Genomic DNA, 18,483 nt, shown 5'->3' on the forward strand with positions numbered 1-18,483 from the left:
GTTTGGGCCAGACCGGGTGGTGGTGTGGGTTTGGGGAGCATTCAAATGATATGGTCCGGTAAACCCCTGGGGATAGGGCATGGGTGAACTGTCAAGGGACAAATTGTTAACTTTAGAATAACTGGGAGGGTCCTGGTCTTCACTTATTTGTATGCGCCACCTGGACCATGGTGCTTAGGTCTAAATGAGCAGGCAGGTGTGTGCCTGCTACAGAGGTGAAGAGAGGAGGTGCTTCAGAGTCAGATCTGGATCCAAAACCAGCTGTCTGATCTGGGCAGTCACTGTAGCATCTCTGAGCCTTAGGAGAGTCACCTGTAAAAGAAGGAATGACAGCGCCGGCTTCATGAAGGCATTGGGAAGATGACATAAGATTGGGCGCAGCTGCATTTACAAAGATGTGTACAGTGGTGTGTAAAGCTCCATGTATCACAGGTGCGGTCACTGTTGCTTTTGTGATGATTGTTGTCTGGGCCCCTGGAGCAATGGCTGTCTACTCACCCGTGGGTTCGGGACTCTCAGGAAATGGTGCTTATGGACTCCTGAGACTGATGTGAGTGTGGGATCTCCCGGATGACTTCTCATCACCCTGGAGCTGCTGGGCTGGGAGCCTTCTCTTTGTGAGAGCCTGGTTGGAGAAAGATACCCACTCGGCAGGGATATAGAGTATTTCTTTAAGCAGCCTCCAAAGCCTCTAGACCTGCTCCCCTCTTTAACTGCCACAGAAGGGCTGGCTTTGCACAGCTGTCTTAACGCCACTGCGGTCCTTGCCGATTCCCTACCAGCAGCTCTTCCCCCGGCAACTGCCTCTCAGCTCTGACATCTGAGGGTGACGGTAAATTCAGAGTGACCACAAGCACTAGCCACGGCATTTAGGGGCCTTCCTCAAATACTCCAGGTTCTGGACAGACGTGGACTTGAAATGGCCCTCCTGTGTCAGGTCTCAGGATGCATTTCAGGTGCTTGTAGGTCACTTGGCATTGGCCACAAGACCACAGTGGAAATACCAGCCCAGCTGTTTCATGTGCTGCCGTGTCAGTGAGTGCTGTGTGCACCCAAGCCAGGGCTGGGCAAGGCTGTGTGTGGTGCCAGAAGCAAGGGCACCCAAGCCCAGGGCTGGGCAAGGCTGTGTATGGTGCCAGAAGCGAGGGCAGCCAAGCCTGTCGGGATGCAGAGAACTCTGGGAAACAGGAATGGGGACTCTTGGCAACTTTTGGAGGAGCTGGACTCCTTAGCTGGGGGCTTGGGAAGCTGTTTGTACTTAGATTATTCTTTTCCTAGTAAAGTAAGAGATGGTGATGGAACACCCTAGGACTGAGAGGAAGGCTCTTTGCACATGTCAGCTTCTATGGCCACTTCCTAGGGAAATGACCCTTGTTTGATCTACCTGCTACCTGATCTCTGTTTGTGTGTGCAGCTCATTACTTGGAGGGCAAAGCAACTGCATTCTGCTCTTCTGCTCAGATGACTCAGGCCAGAAAGGTGCTTGCTTCTAGTCAGCCCTCACCAAATCCCTACAGCGTTGGCTGTCCTGATGTTCCCATCTGGCATCCAGTGAGTGCAGTCTTGGCGTGTTTAGGTTTGATTATGGGTATGGTTTCGAAATGCAGATTTGCATAGGTAAGTATCTTGTAAAGTATTTTTTTCTGAAAGCATTTATCAAAGAGAAATATGTCGGCCCAAAGGCGGAAGGAAGCTGGGGGAGGGTGCAGGGGAGGAGGTGAGAGGGGAGGAGCAGAACATATGCTGTTCAGCTGCGCTGGCCGGCATCGGAGCAGCGCCTCTCCTGCAGGAGGGCGGCTCTGCAGGTTGCAGCATGGATCTGAGAGATTTATGCACTGCACACCAAACACATATCGACGACTCTCCATGGCACAATTTTGAAAAGGTGGTTATGGGTCTGACATGAAGGGATATTTTATATGAAATTGCTGAAAGATCTCTGGGTACTAAGCAATAATCACCTTAATGCTTTAGAAAGTGTTCCAATTTGTTTTCCATTGGCTTCTTGGCAGTTGGGATTTGCATGCCACTTCACATCCAATCATGGGCATCCTGTGTGCCCCCATGCTAAGCACAGGGGCTCCCTTCAGGAAAAATGCACTGCAGTCGGGGGATAAGTCTCAGTAGCTTTAAAAACGTGCATAGACTTGGCATCTCTACTTCTACCTCTTGGAGCATTTTAAAGAAAAAATATCAGAGAAAGGATGTTCATCGAATAGATGCATGCTCAAAGATCTTTATCACAGTGCGGTATTTTTTTGTCTATACCCTTCCAAAATTAATGCCATGCAAATGTATGTGTCTACCCATTGTAACAGAGGAAAGTTGGAGACACTGAGTGTGACAAAATAGGGGATTTGGTGTTTTTAAAAGTACTGTAGAATTTTTAAAAAATTTTTAAAAAATTTTATTTTATTATGATGTTAGTCACCATACAATACATCATTAGTTTTTGATGTAGTGTTCCATGATTCATTGTTTGTGTGTAACACCATGTACTGTAGAATATTATGTATTACTAAGTTCAAAAAATGAGTTTGCAGGACAGTTTATATATATACATATAAAATATGTGTGTGTGTATATATTCTGTGATTCTATTTTTATAAAAATGCATGTATACATATTTGGGAATGAATTCTAGAAGGGCATATATAAATATGCAAAGATGCTTATCTCTGGATGGTAAGGATATAGGTGGCTTTACTTTTTAAACCATTGGCCTGTCTCTGTTTTCCGTAGTAAACATAGATGGTGTTGAACAAAGCAGGGGGTGCTACCTTAGTGATAGACTGCCTTGTCTTCTCTGGTCCATTGGCTACTGTGCTTCCCCCTGAGCAGTTTGTGCTCATGTGACCTTCATGGAGTGTCGAGCAGAACCAGTTCTGTTGTCCCCTGGTGTCCAGTGTGCGGGCTCTTACAACGAAATGGGCCTGTGAAAAGTAAGCCTAGGCTGCAAGGAAGGTGACAGGCAGCTGCTCTTCTTTTCTGGTCTATGCCAAGGAAAGGAGACTTTGGTTAGTTGACAGCTTTCATCAGCTGAGATTGGACTACTTTATCAGTGCGAGGGCAGAGTGTGGACCTCTTCACTATTGCTATAAATGGTTTTGTCAGGCCTGGGCCGTAAGCCAGTGTGCCGGGAGGCTGCTTTCTTTGCTTTTGGTCTATTGCATTTCTTACTAAAATCATACTATTTGGATACTGGTTTCCTCAGGATCACGAATCTTTGCTTCTGAATCTGAGTCAAAGAAAGAGAAGCCTGTTGGAATCCGGCTTTTGAGCTTTGTAATTTGTTATTGTAGTGAACCAGTTAGCCTGAAATTTTTTGCTGTAAAGATTCTGGTAGTGAACTATCTCATTGTTGCAGTGTAGAAGCTATTAGAAGACTCTGTCCTGCTTTCTGCTTTCTGTGTTGTTCTCTCTTAAAGTGGGGCAGAAAGGGCTCAGTTTTTACTATACCTGGTCTCCAAAGTGGCCGTAATTTTGAGTAGTCTTTTCACATTTCACACTACTACCCTTGCTACTAGGGAAATTAAATTTGAACAGACATGCTCTAAGAGTACCCCCAAGACAAAAAAGAAACTCTCCTTACTTAAATTGGTTTTCTTTTAATCATGCATGCCATCCTGGAGACAATCAGTTTAGCTGTTTCTCAGCAAAGACCCCAGTGCTCATCTTTTGCAAAGGAAAAATGATGCCCTAAGTATCAGATTGCAGTTGCTTTGCCAGTGGCAAAGCAGCGATGATTGTCTGCAACATCTGCATTAAAATTGGGATTTCTTTTGTTATTGCTGGCACTGCATGGGTGAGATGTGTTTCTGGAAGCAGATATTTAGGCAGCCTTAACTTTTTCGGTTTCAGGAAGACACTGAAGATCCTGGGCAAGATTGGATAAGGGGAAATAACACTTGGGTTGGCCCATGTGTCAGGTGCTTTCAGTATGCGTTTGATTGCAGGGTTAAGATTTCACTCAGCGTTCTGATTCTGAAGTCCATTGTGGACTACGTAGGATGAAGCAAATCAGCATTACCTCTCCAGAGCTGACAGTTCATTCTTCTTAATCTTTTTTTTTTTTTAAAGGCAGATTCTTCTCTTTTTCTGGGAGTAAATACTAAAATGGCTCTCAACAAGAATCACAATATTTTAGTTTTGCTTAATGCAGTTGACCCCAAAATTACTGGTCTTGGACTTAGGAAGAAACCATTTTGTTGACTCCTATAATTTTATAGATGAGACCACTGAAATCAGAAGAATTCAGGGACTTTTGTCAAGGAGAGACAGAGGTACAGATCAGATTTTGGAATTCCAGGATGCTGATCTTCCACTACTAGATGATGCCATCTAAGAATAATTTTCCATTCAGTTGGTTTTCAGCACGTTCTTTTTCTTCATCATTTTTCCAGTTCAGCTACTATGTGATGAGAAATGATTTAGGGAGTGAATCTTTCCACCTGGATCCAACAGAAAGACCAGGAAGAGCTGTGCTTTCTGTTGACTCTCTGTTCGCTGGTTTCCTTCATTAGGTTCCCACCAGTGTTGAATCCTGAGTGGGCGAAGACAACATGGAAATGCACCACATGGGGCCCAAGAAAGCATTCGTTGAACCCCAAATCCTTTAGAGGTTCCCAAGAGAAAAGAGACAAGGGTTACCGAAAAGTGACTTATCTTCCTCCCCATACCCCAAGAGCCGGCAGGTGAATCAACAGACACTTGGGATCCGTGACAGCAAGTTTGCTGATGGACACGAGCCATCTTCAGGCAAAGAGAATGAAACTCCACAAGAGTCTTAGATTCTGTGTCTTTTTCTAGGCCTTGGAGTAAATTGCAAGTTAGACTCCGTAAATGACAATGTGATGTTAGAGTATACGTAAAAATGTATAAAAAATGTTAATGTAGAGAAAAAATACAGGTTTATTTTTTCCTGCCATGAATTACATTTCTTTCTTGGTTATGAATTGATGTGTACATTCTATTTCTTACTGGTGTGTTGTCAAAAGTTTTACCATCCCCTCTCCCTCGGTGGGATCTTTTAAGACTCTTGCCTTGGCCAAGTAGCCTGCAGAGCAAATCTCTTTCAGCCCCACACTTACCTCAGGGCAACTTAGCTGTCTATTGTCTGGCACAGCTGTGTTGGTAAATAAAAATACTTCTGCATTTATGTAAAAGGTGGTTTTATAGACACTGTTGAGCTCAATCTTCAACTTTTTACACTAGTCCTATTTTAACATTGGAAAGTTGAGGGAAGCCAGGATTGGAGAAGTGCTCGGACGTCGCCACAGGCACAGAGCTTGCGGGCGGAGCTGGGACTCAAGCCCAGCTGGGACTCAGGCTCCGTGGCATCTGTGTGCAGAATTACAGACGGGGAAGCCACACGGGCCTGACCGGCAAGAGGCAGTCACGAAAACTGAGCTAGAACTGAGCGGAGTGGGGTAGAGGCTTGGGACTTCACAAGGAAGGAGTACAATTAATGGGAAGATGAAAAAGAGTAAATGTTTGGTAAACAAATATTTGCTGTGCCACTTGGAAACAATGGGGCACAGAGGTATTTTAACCGACTTGGGCCAAATGCCTCCACGTTTTCACACCTCTTTTATATTATAATGTAATCATCTATGGCGATGGCTCTTTTCCTGGAACAGGTTCTGTGTCTAAATTCTTTTAGGCAGTTGGTGAGGGCAGGTCAGAGTTTCTTCCCGAGTCTTTAGGGCCTTGGTTGTTTTCCAGGCTCCATTTAAGATGGCTTTCCCACCTTGTCCAAGGCGATGTTTGATCTCATGACGGAGGAATGCTGAGGCAGGCAGCACTATTGCATTAAATAAATGTAGACACTGCTGTTAGCTTTCTAGATTGTTCGTAGATTTAAAAAAACCTCAGGCGTCTTTCAGCCAAAGCAACTGTGATGACAGCGTTCGGTACTCACTCACCATGTAATGAGGAGGAATAGGATTATTCTGGTGGCCCTAATTGTTAGCCCAGGTCTTCACCCGACAGCCTTGTTCTGCTGTTGCCTAGAGATGAGAGCATGGTTTAAAATCGCCAGCTAGGCCACATATTGTGTCAAATCAGGCCAGTGTGAGCCTCAGTCTGGTGAGAAAAGAGGAAGATACTGTTGTCGAAAACCAGCCTCTGTGCTTTGGAGCCAAACTATCACATGCAGGCAGAGTTTGGGTAAAGAGGAACTATAGCTTTATTGCCTTACCAGGCGAAAGAGGCTGTAACAGGCTAAGGCCTTCCAAAAAAACTGCAGGCTGGTGCACACGGAGGGGCTGGGGGCTTTATAGGGAAATATGGGGTCTAGCTGGCTTTGACAGGAATTGTGCACTTGGTTCCAGCCTCCTTTGTCCTGAAACCAAAGGCTGAGGAGGGGGGGGCGGTTTGCAGAAGAGAGTACAAAGGTTAGTTTTAAAATCAGACTTTGCTGAAGCATTAGCACAGCCATTTTGATTTTTGTTCAGTTTTATGCTTTTGAGTGGTTTCAGTTTCTACTTGAGAATATTGTAGTGAGACAAAATGAAATACTGCATGTACAACATCCAGCCTAGCACTTGGCTCAATAGATATTAGCTCTTGCTATTAATGTTACTGAAGTTCTAAGGGTGAGACAATGAAATAAATTTTGCGAAAAGCTGTCAAATAATTTTAAAACACTGTTATTCATTCATCTACGTCTTGAGTAATTTTGCTAATTTGAGACTTGATCCATAGAACCTGGTAGTTTATGGGAAGGGAAAGGGAAGAACTGTCAGGCTTTAACTAGTGGGTTTTACTAAAGTAGGCAGAGTATTTCATTAGATTTGCCTAAGGACCCTACCAGGTGGTGGGTATTATTGTGCAGATTTGACAAATGAGGAAGCCAAGACATTTAGAGGTAAAATGACTTTCATGTAATAGGTAAACCAGCAAGGAAGGGATTTGAATGTATAGTGATTTGAATTTGATAGATTTTGATACTGATTTTGAGTTTGATCTCTAATGGAACCTGCATGAGTGTCTCTGGGAGGCTAATAAATAAATAAGAAAGCCACCATAACTTCCCTTGGTGTTTACAGGATTTACCATGGTAGGTTTCAGAAAATCATGAAGTAGATTCATCTGTTTAATGGAGTGATAGTTGGACTAGTTACTAAAAGATGGATTTTTTTTTTTTGCCAGCATTCGATATCCTTTAAATTGAATTGACAGTGTTGAAGATTCAGATGTCTTTATTTATGTATTTATGTAGCTTTTACAAGTAAGATGTGAAGTAAATGCAAATGAGTGTGAGTTCCAGGGGTATTTCTACTTAAGCTCCCCTTTTCTGGCTGTGATGCTTTCTGATGAATGGACTAGAATATAGGAGAGATGATTGAAACTTATTCCAAATTAAATTTTGGGCTACCTTTGTGACGAAGAGCTTTGAAATGACTGTTTTGAGGAGTCCACCTCTCTTTTTCAGTGGCGACTGCTCCATACAACCCTCAATTTACCTCAATTTACAGTGGTTTTCCTACCCTATTCCTAAAAGTGTAGATATATTTTCTTTACATTATCATTATACACAAGCCCTGATGAGTTTTAAATGTGAGATTCTCTCCCTGGGGAGATGAACTTTAATTTTTTTTTTTTTTCCTGCATCCTGGCATTCGGGTTATGTTGTGAGAAACTGCTGTATTCCCTGTTGGTGTGACATGAAAATATTCTTTGTAAAGGACCAGAGATGGTGAGAAGGACAGAAAGGAGAGAAAGACAACAGCAGGAAGATGAAGGCCAAGGCCAAGTGGGAGAGAGGTGGTAGAGAGATGGAGAGAGAGAAAGATGGGAGAAAGAAACGGAGTTATGTAAGAGAGAGCTGACTGATGGAAAGAGAAGACAACAGTTGGGGACAGTGAGAATGAGAGGGGAGGAGAGAGAGATGGGGATCAGAGGTGGAGAGGGAGAGAAACCAAGAAGGCGGGACCCCAACTCCTCCTGGGCCCAGCAGGGAGCTGGCAAGAAAGAATTTGAAGCCAGAGGGACATATTATCCAGAACCAGGAGTTGAGTCTAATTGTAAGCAGACCCTGCCCGCCCCCTTCAGATGAGTGATGGACTCCTGGCATGTGACCTGGCTTGGCAGTCTCCACCCCCTGGCCGGGCTGCCATAAGGAGATACGTAATGTCTCGAGTGATGGGAAAGTCATGCCTGCAGATGGTACAGATGGAGCTGCCTCATAAAATGACTCACTGTGAATCCTCACTGAAATCTCCGCCATAAAAATGATAATGGAAAAAGCACAAGAAAGGCTCAACAGGCTTGAAAGAAATTTGTTCCAGCTTGTGGAGCTCCCTTCAAATTTTGAAAGGAGGAGGAAAAAAGACCTTATTAGTAAAATGCCAGGAAGGTAATGTATCTTCTTCCCTCCTGGCTATAGCCCTCCTCACCCCCGCCTCCTTTTGACATCAGTATGTAAATGAAAGCAGCAAGGGAAAAGGAGGAAGAGTTTTGGAGGAAGACGTAAGAATTATTTATTACGCATAAGGGCTGATGTTCTGGAGAGGGAGGACTGGAGGCTCGGAAGAAAGGGAGTGGCGCTTTGGAGAGCCAAGAGGCAGGCTCTCAGGGGGCAGGAGAAGCTGTCTTTTGTTGGGATAGATATTGCCAGAGCGGAGTGGGCCTCCCAGATTGTGAGGTCAGGCCCTGGACGATGGAGGCGGTTAGCAGTTGGTCACGAAGACCTCTGTAGCTAGAAGGGGAAATTTTGAAGTCCAAAAAACGGCCTTCTCAGAGTAACTACCACTGGCAATTTTGAAGTCACCCAAGACCATGATGCTTCTACACATCCCCAGTTACAGGTCAGTTTTATGGATATGGAATCAGCCAGAATTCGAGGGTCCTCCGATGGCAGGACTGTTATTTAATGCAAGGGCTTTACAGCTTCAGTAACAGCAGGAAGATGAAGAATGAGGCCCCGTGGGATAGAGGGGGAGTAGAAATGGAAAGATGGACAGAGTCCCCCCTGGCAAAGCTGGGACTGCAGTGGATTACCAGGAGGTGCGCCAGCTGGAGCGGTGTTGTAGGACAGAGAGTCACATTCAGGGCCGCGCACTCTGAGTAGCAATTGATAGCTAGTAGCCAGGTTAGAGCTGGGTTTCACTGCAAGGGAAAGAACTCAGAGTGAGGCATATCCACTGTACTGATGGAGAAGGTGGATCAGAACCAGGGTGTGTGTGTGAACAGTGTATGTTGGGACAGTCACAGATCAGCAATGGTCCAGGCGGACGGTGAAAGTACGGATGTCTTGCTTACGAACGGAGCAGAGCCTAATGACTAAGGTGTATAGCATGGCTTGGACACTTGGTGGGATACAGAAGCTGGGAATCCCCTGTCTGCAGGGCACAGTTGTCTAAGGAAGTGGATGGGGAACATGGCAGGTGGAAGACAGAGCGACAGGAAATCACATGATGGTAGGTACGAATTAGGGACTTTGCAAGAAATAGAATCCAGGTCCTGTGGTTCAAGAGTTGATGACGAAGGGGGGAAAACTTAGGTGTGGACGAGGTCGAGGGAGGCAGCAAAGATGAAGTACTCAGACCAGCCACAGCTGGGAGCGGCTACCACTCTGTGTTTGAAGGGACATGTGAGGGGATACGTTTCTGCCGCCCAGGGAGAGTGGAAGCTGTAGGGGAGGGCCTTCCTGGCCGGTGTTAGGATCATAGAGCCCCAACCAGGAGGGTGTCTTAGTCTGTTCAAGTTGCTCTGACAAAATGCCACAGACGCATGGCTTATAAACAACAGAAATTCCTCGCAGTTGGGGAGGCTAGAAGTCCAAGATCAGGACGCCGGTGATCGGTACCCTGCGGGCTGTGGACTCTCCTTGGTGCCGACGTGATCGGTACCCCGCGGGGCTGTGGACTCTCCTTGGTGCTGACGTGATCGGTACCCCGCGGGGCTGTGGACTCTCCTTGACGCCGACGTGATCGGTACCCCGCGGGGCTGTGGACTCTCCTTGGTGCCGACGTGATCGGTACCCCGCGGGGCTGTGGACTCTCCTTGACGCCGACGTGATCGGTGCCCTGCGGGGCTGTGGACTCTCCTTGTGTCTGCATATGGTGGGGGGGCTAAGGAACTCCCCTTAGGGGTCTTTGATAAGAACATCACTCCCATGCATGAGGGTTCCAGGTTCATGACCCAAACCTCTACCTTATAACACCATCACCTTGGACATAGGAATTTTGGGGGAGCACAGATATTCAGACTATAGAGCAGAGAACGGAGATGAAATACTCTGACCTCCTGTCCTTCCCTCCTGTGTTCTCCTGATGCCTTCTGCTGGTCAGGCCCAGTCCGAAGACAGCAGCGAGGAGATCGGTCAGGTCAGGCTCCTGGGTCACAGAGCAAGGCACGGTGAGAAGGCCACTCAAAACTACCTGGGCTCTCAGGCCCAGGCTATGACGGGCATGACTTTAATACTGATGAGCAATGGCAGTGCTAAATGGGGAAACTGAGCCGTAAACCCTACTCTTGTATGAGGAGACAAGGGGGAGCTTATGGTTCAAAAAGAGCCTTAGTGGGGCACCTGGGTGGCTCAGTTGGTTAAGGGACTGCCTTCGGCTCAGGTCATGATCCTGGGGTCCCGGGATGGAGCCCCGTGTCGGGCTCCCTGCTCAGCGGAGAGCCTGCTTCTCCCTCTCTCTCTGCCTGCCACTCTGCCTACTTGTGCTCTTTTTCTATCTTTCTGTCAAATAAATAAATAAAAATCTTAAAAAAAAAAAGAGGGAGCCTTAGTGGGTACCTGGGTTGTATACAACAGACTTAGTTCTTGCTTTGTCAGATGGGGGTGGAGGCAAGGCTGCAAATGTCCTTGTCTCCATCCTTGTGGGCTCCAGAGCTGGGCAGGGCCCCGGAGCTCCCAGAATTCTGGTGTTGGAGTTGCTGTAGGGTGGGGGCAGAAAGCCTTGATTGGCAGGGGTGATTTGAGTGCTAGGGAAGTCATGCAACACCAGAAATTCAGAAGCCTTGGAGGAAAGGCTGAGAGTGGCCAAGAGCCTAGAGAATGACTTTCAAGGAGCTAGAAGGGCCATATGGGATAGGAAACAGGGCAAGGCAGCATCCATGCCAAGAAGGGCCTTGAAAACAAGGTGGATCTCCTTCACACCAGAGATACTACTTTGTTTTGGTTGTGATATAAGGGCCAGGCTCCTTGTCATCAGCCTGGGGCCTGTAAGGGGAGTGGGAATGGGGGAGAACTTGCTGAGAAGTGTGGTACAGTGCGAAGGAGAAGAGTTCATTTTGGTGAGAGAGGTCTTCATAGTCTGGTTTTCAGCCCTGCATTTTCTCACAACACGCCTCTTCAATCTTCCTTGACTGAGGATTGTACTTAGAGGAGGAACTTTCTCCTTCATGTTAGATTCAAGGCTTGACCTGAGCTCATTTCTGCATTAGCTGATGACATAATTAATTGACTCTATTAGGTGTACATGGGATAGACTTTTATTTCATAGGTTCACAAATAATACTAAAATGGGGTTTTAAAGATAAATGGACTAGATCTTCAATTAAACCCTATGGTCCTTTCCTTGGATAGTCACAAAGAAGATGGTGATTATTTCCCAGTTATACCATAGGCTACGTTGTGGCATTTTGAATAATTCTTGGTCTCTGTCTTGACAGAATCGTGTATTATTGTCAGGAGAGAGTCATCTGCATGCTGCTGCTTTCTTGGACATGGCGGGTGTCTCTCAGGTTCCTGCTCTGATTTCTCATCACTTGCGCTCATCACTGTGGGCATGGTGAGTTCCATTGAAAGTTAATACTTAAATATCAATTATGTTTCTAGCTTTAGGTAGATTCAGAGTTGGAAAACTTCAAATTGCCAGACCAAGTAAAGAAAAAAGAGAACCCTCTCAACTCTGTCTTTATGTTTTCAGAGGATTTTGAAGAGGTTACTGGTAATTCTGTACGGGAGGGGGGGTGTATTGTTAGTAAGACTGACCCCGCACATCCCCTCTGAGACCACAGGGTCCGCCACTGTGTGTGCGCCCACCTCCCAGCCTCACCCACATCCCACTCCTGTTACTTGCATCTTCGAACCTTTGATCCTAGCCTTCTCTGCCCCAGGCTGATGTTTTGTGGCATCTTGAAAATGACCCAGATGTCTCGGTCCTTGTAGAAGTGGGACGATGGTTAAAAGTACATACGAGAGAGTTACACGTGGGGAATAGAATTAATAATTTACTGAAGGTTTTTGGAGAATTAGCTGATATTCAAGTATCTAGTTTGTGAAATACGTAACTTCCAGATTTAAGTGATTATGTCATCACTATTAATGAAAACTCACATGAGTGGCCATTATTCACTCTACATTTTGGATTCAGTGTATCCAGATTTGTCTTATTTTTGCTTCCAAAACATCTGTTTATGCTAAATTTTGGATCTTACTCTGTAGCTAATTATATTTGTGACCAAACTAAGACAGAGGCTGTAGTCTGTGAGTGTCTGAGCAGCATGAAATACCCTGGGGTGGCCTGGAGCAGGCCCACTCTGTGAGCCATTGTGTAGAAATGGAGAAGATGTCAGAGTCACACAATGACCACTTGACTGGGTGTTCTAGAATAGTTCCAGGGTTAAATGTTGGGTCTTGCAGTCTCTGTAAGTACAGTGGGAACTGTTAGTTTTATGTCCTCAATTTTTATTTAGTATATAGTCTCCGCTTCTTCTCTGACCTTCCTCATCCCCTGGCTGAGCGAGCTCTTGGGTCCCACCATGCCTGCTGATGTGCCTGGTCTGATGTGGCCCTGGCTCCATGCTGACACCCCTGGGGTCCTTCTGACTCTTGAGTTCCAGTTGGCTTCCTGGTCTGCCATTAGCTTCCAGGGAGGGGTTGTTGTCTTGGTTTTGGATGAGAAGAAATACCTTGAGGGCTATTACCACTGTTAGTCTAGAAAAGATAAAGCTTTTTCTCAGTGATTCAGTTCGTTCAAATTCATTGGTATTTCTGGGCAGTGCGGGTTAAATACCCACCCTCATCCAGGACTGGAGGAGGTCCTCAGAGTCCTTGAAAAAACGTTCCCTGTGTTTTCCCCGCATGTGCCTGGGATACAGGGGGTGCGTCAGCCCATGGCTCTGCTTTCCTTCTCTCCTCCTTCCCAGAGAGACTGTGGTTACCTTTACTGAGTTTTCTCCTCATGGGCCTGAGGGGACAGTTACCTTGCTATTATAAGCTTCTGATTTGGAGACTCAGTGGGCCCATCTTTCATTGATTCATACGTAATTCTAAATGTTTGGGGGAGGCAGTATTATGTTGAAGCAGTCTTGGTGGAAGAGTCCCTTGTAGCCTCTTTTCTAATATTCGTACCTTTGTAGTACCTTTGTTTCTCTGCTTATAAAAGTCATATAGAAAATATAAATAATTTAGACAGGTACCTAGAAGTAAAAGTGCTGGTTTCATGTACAGCATAAATATTTTAGACCCTTAATATACATATTGTGAAATTGTATTCCAGAAAGTTTGTACCAATTCACCTTCCTGCCAATTGAATAAATGGATAAATTTTTATTGGAATGGAATATTATTACTAACAAAATCTCACCAACTTAATAGGTAAAAATATCTTACTTCACTGTATTTTTAAAATTATTAGTGAGCTTTTAAGAAAAAGCATAAACAAGCAAACAGACACATATATATCAGGTTTTTGTACCTCCCACCCCTGGCAGCATAGGAATATAACATTTTAAGTGCTAAAAAATTATTTCTTTTCCTTGTTCTCTTTTTTGCTTTTTGTCTTTTCACAGTCTCTTTCCATCCAGAGTTCATCTTTGTATTTTTTTCCTAGATTTAAAAAATGGTCTGATTTAAAATAAATTTATTCCTTGATCTGCATGAAGTTTGTTTATGTGCTGTAGAGGTGAGGATTTACATAGCTTTTTCTTGGAATCAGTAACCATTTTTTCCCAGCACCTTAGTTGTAAACAACAGAATCCCCTCTGGGCTAGCTTAAGCAGACACATAATGTTCTGAGAATTTTAGGTGGCTCACAAAATCTCTGCTTACAGGGGGTAACTTCCAGCAGTAATGCCTGGAGCTGGGCCCCAGAACTGACCAGGTGAGGGGTCGGCCAGTGATGCCTGTAATGACACCCTTCCCAGCAAAACTGAGGCCAGGCCAGGTTTAGAGCTGTTTTTCCTGCTTTACTTTTGAGGAAGAGTGTTAGGTGGCTGCGTCTGATTAGGGAAGAAGTTTTCTGGAAATTATTTTGAGAAGGCAGTCCTCACAATATAGGAAATTAAATATATATATAGGGAGAATGTGCAAAAGGTTGAGTGACCACAAGTGACAGACTGAAAGTGACTTAAACCAGTTGTCTGAGCACCTTTCATCATTGATTTAGGTATGCCACCTTCCTCATATATTAAATTTGCATTTTAAAAAATGTGTAACTAGGAGTATCTGTTTTAGGTATGTATTCGATTCTGATTATTTTTACGTTCTTGTGCTAATGCCAAAATTATTTTTTTGTTGTGTTACGTTTTAATTCCTACTGGTGTACATTACTAAACTTCTTCGTCAGTTCTTAGTTATTCTTATTTTTTTCTTCCAGATAAACTTTAAGATCACTTCATCAATTTACAAAAAATAAATTGGCATTTTGATTAGAATGCATCAAATCTTCACATTCATTTGGTAACAATTGACCTTGTTAGAATACTGGTTATTTCCATCCAGATATATGTGGTACATATATCTTTAGTCAAAAATTTTTAATGTACCTCAATAAAGTTGTGCAGTTTTCTTCATAAGGATATTCACATTTATCACTAAAGTTATTCGGAAGTGCGTATTATTGCTAATATAAATAGACTTAGTTTTCCATTTATTTTCCTTGTTTTTTATGTGGGTTTTGTTTGTTTTTGTTTTTGTTTTTGGCATTTTCCTTGTTTTTTCTTGGTAGGTAGGAAAGCTGTTAAATTTTGCATATATGTTTTGTGTTAGACCCTAAAATTTATTAATTCTAAGAAAATTGTTGGGCTAAGAATATATTGATGTATGCAAATAAAGTAATTTTCGAACATGATAAGTCAGACAACTTAGAGACATGAAAATAATATCTGTGTAATTAACTCAATGAGCTAGGTGTAAAATGCCCTGGAAGGGGAGATGGTTCTAATATTGTAATAATACTTGCCTTCCCTCTGTGCAGATACTCTTAGTAACGTGTGTAAACCCGGTGATTTATAGCACCCAGATATGCTTTGTAAAGTCAACCACATGCCTGCCTTGGCTTCCCTGTCAATCTACACCGCATACCCAGACACACATGGCATTTTCTCCCCAAATGTAGGTTCTTAAGCTCCACATTCAGATTCTGGGTAGTAACAGATTAATTCAAGCAGATTGATGCCTCAAGAAGTCTCCTAGCCTTGCCTCGCCATCAGCGCATTGGTGGAGGGGATTTCATAAATGAAAACAGACTGGGGCTCACTCAGTTCAATCTTCCTGCCCCAAGCCAGTCTCTTCCTTTCGACAACTAAGCCAGGTGTTTAGAGAACAGTGTCGGTGGTGGGGTTTGTGGAATGTTATACTTAGAAGATTTTTTTTTTTTAAACAGTAAATAAGCTCAAACAAGTGGAAGGAATTTGGTAAATGCCTATTTCTAAGACTTCAGAGACTCCAAATTATCCTGTCTTCCAGGCAAGTGAACAACTAACAAAAGGGCATTAGTTACAGAGAAATTCACTAAAAAGCCTAGGGGTTATAAGCATCGCTGGATAATAGGCTCTAGTTCCATAGGTTATAAAACACACAGAGAGGCAGACATGTCCTAAATAAGGAAAGGATCTTGCTGGACAGATTGTCTGTGCAACTTTAAATATTTTAATAAGATTTCAGTTTTATTTGTAACCTTAAAGGCAGTTCATAGGCAGCCCTGTTCCTGAGTTGTTCATCGACCATCTAGCCATACTACATAGTATCTGCACTCTGCCTGTTTAGAGTGCAAATAAAGATGAGCAGACTAGACTCAATCCATGGGAGAAGGTGGGGTTCAGGGTGCTTTTTCTGTAAGGTCTTATCTATATCTCAAGGTTTTTGATCTATGGGACTGTACTGTGATTGATCACTTTAGGTTGGTTCTTAACGAACTTAGGAATTTGGCTCTGAGCCTAACCCAAGTATAGCTCAGATTCTGCTCTTCCCAGTGAGAGCTGGAGCAGTTGGATGGGATTTGGGAAGGCTTTGTGGTGAAGGGAGGAGATGGGTTAAGTCAACTGTATTAAAAGGCCAGAGTAGGAGCTTTCTTAATACTTGAAGGATTACAGGATATTTGAGGTTGGAAGAGGTTGTATTTTCGGCAGGAAATGCAAGGAATCCTGTCACATCTTGTGGGGATAGAGGCTGTAACATTCTCCTGCTGTGCTTAAATATTAGAATCCTTACCAGTCCTTCCATGCTTCCTTCAGAGTCTGCAGGGTCTGACTTTACTGTTGCCACAAAACAGTGCTCCACATGTTCCTTGCTGCCTAGCAAGGACTAAGAGTGTACAATTGCTGAAAAGTTAAAAAAAAATCAATTTGATGTGTGTGTGGATAATATCTTCTGTGATACTGTACTAGAAAATCTGTAATTAGCCATTTTTGCCATTTAAAAATGTTGCAGTCTGATCTGGAAAAAAGTGACACAATTTCCTTAAACCTTGAAGTTCATTATGGAATGGAACTTGAAATCTGCTAGAGCCACGATTAATTATTCAATAATCAGTTAATTATTCTGGTAATCAACTTCACAAGGAAATCCTGCCTTTTTGAGAAGGGAAAGCAACTTTTTTTTTTTTTAAGATTTTATTTATTTATTGGACACAGAGAAAGAGACAGCTAGAGAGGGAACACAAGCAGAGGGAGTGGGAGAGGGAGAGGGAGAAGCAGGCTTCCCGCGGAGCAGGGAGCCCGATGCAGGGTTCGATTCCAGGACCCTGGGACCGTGACCTGAGCCGAAGGCAGACGCTTAACGACTGAACCACCCAGGTACCCCGGAAAGCAACTTTCTTTAGGTAGAAAAGGGCTGTAGGGGTTTTGACATCAAAGAGATGTATAGATTCAAGCTTTTGGAGATAGGAACCTCAGCTTTCTTGCTTTTAAAATCGTTTTGTAAATGACAATTAGAAAGAAATTAAATGATGGCACATTATTATTTTAAACTAATGGAATGGAAAATTAGATTTTTTAATGAAAATGGGATTGAGTGGAACAGTATTGTTCGATCCAGGTGTCTGTAGCTTGCTAAGCTTTTATGAGTGGCCCCCCGGGGTTCAGGTCCACCCTGTCTCCTTGAGGCGGTCCCCTGCGGCAGAGTAAAAGCTATGCTGTGCAAGTGAGCTCAAAAGCAGTCACGGAAGGCATAGTCACAGAACACAGGATGGCTTTTTACTGTTGAATTAACTGATTTTAACTATGTAGCTAGACGCAGTTTGAGGTAGTTATTTGGGTTAATTTCCCTTTTGTCTCCCATGTATATTCAGTTACTTCATTTTCTCAGGGACTTCAATAGCAGGGCTGAACGTGACAAAGGAAGTTGTCAATTCTTCCAGGCATTTGTTTTAAAGGGCAAAGCCTGTAGGAGGGCTTGAAACAAACAACAAAGACCAGAAAAGGAGAGAGTGGTTCTCAGGGAAGAAACAGTGACCTAGCAAAAGTAGGAGTTCATAGAAGGGCTTGGTGCAGACTAGAAGAATATTCTTCTGGGCCGCATGGAGGAAATGAGAGAAGCCCTCGAGAAGTGGGGATCCTGGCTGATTCCTGCGGAGGGAGCAAGACGCCAGAAGGTGTGTCTAGGTAGATGAACCAGAGACATCCTCGTAGAAACTTGGGTTATTGGACCATGGCAGCAGCAGAGAGAATTGGGGACTTAGGGAGCCATAGGGACAAGACAGTGGCCATCTCTTTGGCAAACTGTATGGACAAATGACTGATTACCAATAAGCTCTCCCCACTGTCTACCATAGGACTTGAGATTCTGCGTAAGGAAGGAGGGGTGATCACAGATGAGGGCCCAACTTCAGAGTTGACTTCTAGAAAAGAAGGATGTGCTGTCTTCTTTAGATTCAGTTTTGTGGTCTGAGATTAGTATCCACTACAGTGGATCTGATCAGTTTAGCACCACCATAATGAAAATAATAAAGCTATTTGGAAGCTTGGATCTCCATGTGATTCAGTTCCTGAGCCAGGGTTCTTACCGTATCAGTTGGAAGCAATGGTGAGAAAAGATTTGCATACATTGGAAGAGAACTATGACTCACGCATTTAGAAATACAACTAAGAGTAATTCCTTACGTGAAAATTAAGCTATACCCTGTATGGACTTTGTTTTTTAAAACATATATATGTTTTAAACATATATATATATATTTATTTATTTTTGTGTGTGAGATCACTTGAGTTCTCTCTTAGCAAATTTCAGTCCTACAGTACTATAGTGTCTTTAGTTGCAGTCACCATGTTATATATCAGATCCTTGGACTGTATTCTACTGAC

General features: G+C 43.8%; 1 long non-coding RNA gene across 1 annotated transcript in view; it reads left to right on the forward strand.

Annotated features, from left to right (window-relative positions):
• LOC141370197 (uncharacterized) overlaps positions 1-18,483 on the forward strand; it is a 312,100-nt gene that overhangs the window by 117,308 nt on the left and 176,309 nt on the right. The window contains exon 2 of the long non-coding RNA XR_012374042.1: positions 11,629-11,747. This is a non-coding gene — a long non-coding RNA (uncharacterized lncRNA). The remainder of the gene's footprint in view (positions 1-11,628; positions 11,748-18,483) is intronic.

Source organism: Callorhinus ursinus, unplaced genomic scaffold (assembly GCF_003265705.2).
Source record: "Callorhinus ursinus isolate GAN/ISIS: 27379988/994484 unplaced genomic scaffold, GSC_fseal_2.0 scaffold28, whole genome shotgun sequence".
Taxonomy (NCBI): Eukaryota; Metazoa; Chordata; class Mammalia; order Carnivora; family Otariidae; genus Callorhinus; species Callorhinus ursinus.